Source organism: Lycium barbarum, chromosome 10, assembly GCF_019175385.1.
Source record: "Lycium barbarum isolate Lr01 chromosome 10, ASM1917538v2, whole genome shotgun sequence".
Lineage (NCBI taxonomy): Eukaryota > Viridiplantae > Streptophyta > Magnoliopsida > Solanales > Solanaceae > Lycium > Lycium barbarum.
In genome coordinates, this window is record NC_083346.1 from 118,442,696 (window position 1) to 118,445,940 (window position 3,245).

Here is a 3,245-nt window from a genome sequence, read left to right on the forward strand (position 1 = left end):
TATGAACTTTTTTACGCAACTCTAGTATCATTTCTTCAACTTTGGCATCTTGCATTATTTTTTGGTTGGTCGGTTGGCAATTCATCATTAGCTCTTGAAAATCAATCTTGACCACTTCTTCATTGGAAACCAACTCAAAACTAAATTTATGACCCTTTGGTATTGAGCATCACATGCCTCAATATTTGCATTCAATTCGGCCTTCAATTTTTGGATAGCAATTTCAAGTATCTCCACTTCTTGACTTTGCTCAACATGCATTTTTATAAATTCTTCCATCATCCGTGAAATGCCTTCACGGGGATCCCCATAGGCTTCAAGTTGTTGAGCTTGATTCATTAGCCAATCTTGGCTCACAATTTCCATCTTGTCAAGTTTTTCTTCATTGTGAGAGTTGTCCAACTCTTGTAAAAATCCATCCATGGTGAGATATACCTTTTGGATAGTTTCATCATTTCCATGTTGAACTTCTTCTCACAATTTGGTCAAGACTTTCCCATAGTTTTTGTTCCTCCCCATTATGCTTTTCAAAATTTTCTCAACTTCTTCTTTTTGAGAATTGGAGATTTCTTTTTCAAGATTTTTCTCTTCTTCAAGTTGAACCACTTCTTCACTTTCACAACTTTCATTGTGGACACAAGAATTTTCGGGCTCATCTTTCAAATTTGAAATCTCTTCTTCAACCAATTCATTTTGAGGATTAGACACTTCCATGACAATTGAGGGATTTGCATCTTCTAATGAATCATTCATTCTTTTCATAGCTTCTCCATTTTCTAAAATGGATTGTTGGACGAGTTTTCGCTCTTCCTCCATTTCAGCTTCTCGATCTAAGTATATTTGGAGCATTGCCATGATGCCTTCATATCCGATACTTTATCCTTCACTTGTCATGTCATTTTCCCTATCAAACTCAAAAGCACAGCTAACATTTTCGTTAGAACAACTTAGGGGAGGGGATCAAAATAATTGGGACAATCACCCCAATGTCCACTTCGACCACCACATATATTACAAATATACTCGTCATAGAATTGAGATGATGCACACATCTCTTTTCCGGGAGCATTTTCACAATCTTGCCAAAAGTGGGGTTCTCCACAATATGGGCATGAGTCATCAAAATATGAATTGCAAACATCAAAACCATTTTCATTCCAAGATTCCATAGAGACGAAAGTAAAAAAAAAAAAAAAACTAAACACAAAACACACACAAAAAAGAGAAAAATCACAAACACATTTTCACAAATATTCACAAGTTTGGACCAAATCAAGTAAGCTAAAATCCCAAACTAACTCAAATACAACAAATTGTTCCCCGGCAACGGCGCCGTTTTTGATAACGTCCAAATCCACTCCTCAAAGAGAAAGTGTACACGGTCGTATGCAATATATTTTACCCAACTATGAGACGGGGTCGATCCCACAAGGAACAATATGCTAGGCGATTAAGAAAGTAAGGAACTTTCACTAACTAAGCTAAAGCCAAACGATGGGTAATATTTTGGTTTTTGGAGAATATTATAACTAATGTGGAAATGTAAACTAACCTATAAAGCAAGTAAAATGATCAATGGCCACAATCACGGATAATAGGAGATTACACTCAAGTAACGATCCAATACATTTCACGATTTTACAACTAAGAGCGGGTTTATGTTAATAGATAATGATTTCTAAAATCTCATTGAAAGTCTTCCAACCAAATCAATGAATTTCACTCTAAGCTTTTCCAAGCCTTAGAGTGTGATATTGGGCACAATCAATTTAACCTCAAGTAACTATCCTCTTCCAAGCTCAAGTTATTAGATGGGTTTAATGACCCAAATTCTTGTTAATTAATCTTTCCCAACCTAGATTTCCTATTCCGAGCTCAATCTAAGTAAATGGGTGAGTCCTTGGGTTAGATAATCCCTTTGGAAATATTCAAGAATGCTATTAATTAAATCAACAAAGACCCACTTCAATAGCAATAAAAAGCATTCAATACATAAGCATAACAAGAGTTTCAAACTAAATTTTAATCAAGAATATTTTCATAAACAAGATTCAAGTAATGGAATAGAAAGCTACACACTTAGATAATCAATACAAAACAAGGAATTGAAGAAATGAATTAAAGGTTTAAGAAATGCTCAACCAAATCTTCAAATCTTTAACCCCAAAGTGTGGTGTATAAACCTAGTCTCCAAACATGATGAAAAACTGCCAAAGATGAGTTTTAGAAACCCTAGCATTCTATTTATAGAATGTCCAAAACGGGAACAATTTCCTGACAAAAATGCTCCTGCGCATCTGGTGCGGATCGCAGATGGTGTCGCATGTTTAACTTGCGAGTCGCAGGTTGCAGCACATCATCGCAGGTGTCGTGTCTTCAATCATCTGTTGAGCAACATCTGTGACATTGAGTGTGAGTCGCATGTTTCACCTGCGACTCGCATGTGGTGTTGCTTGTGGTGTCCTCTTTTGGCCTTCTCTGTCAGCAGATGCGGCACCACCTGCGACTCGCAGGCATGACCTGCGATTTACAGGTGATGCCCTGGTTTAGTTCAGTTGGATTTTTGCTTATTTTGGTCTGTTTTGCTCTGTTTTGCTCCGTTATGCTCTCCGAGCATATAATCCTACAAAACAACATAAATACACAAAAATTAACAACAAAGGTGCTTAAAGAGTTACAAAAACTTAAGGAATTAGCATCGAATATCCCGTAATTTCACGACTCATCAAGCCTCCTGGTGGTAGAGGCAGACCAGGTGGCGATGGGGGCAGAGGCATTCCTGGTATTATACCGCCATCCGCTATGTGTCCTATAAATGCATTGAAACTTGGGCTTTGTCTTGATGTACTTGAAGGATTAGTGCATGTAGGAATTGTTGGGTTTTGATATTGGTGAATGGGAAATGACGGGATAAAAAGTGAAGAGAATGTAAAAGGTCCCTTTTGCTTTGGTTAAACCATTTGTACCACATAAGAAAAAGAGACGAAAAGAGAGGTGTATATATTACATTACACCTTCTCTAGTTGCTAAAAGGGTTAAGAGGGCAACGACCCCTCGCGCCGTCGTCGTCTCTCGCTCGGCTCGGCTTGGGCTTTGGTCAAATGATTAGACTGATTGATAATCTTTTTGGACGAAAATTCTTTTAATTTTAATTTAATTAATTATTATTTACTTAATTAATTAATTAATTAATTAATTAATTATTTCCATATCCTGACCCGTTAGCGACCCAGATCCGTGTGTCT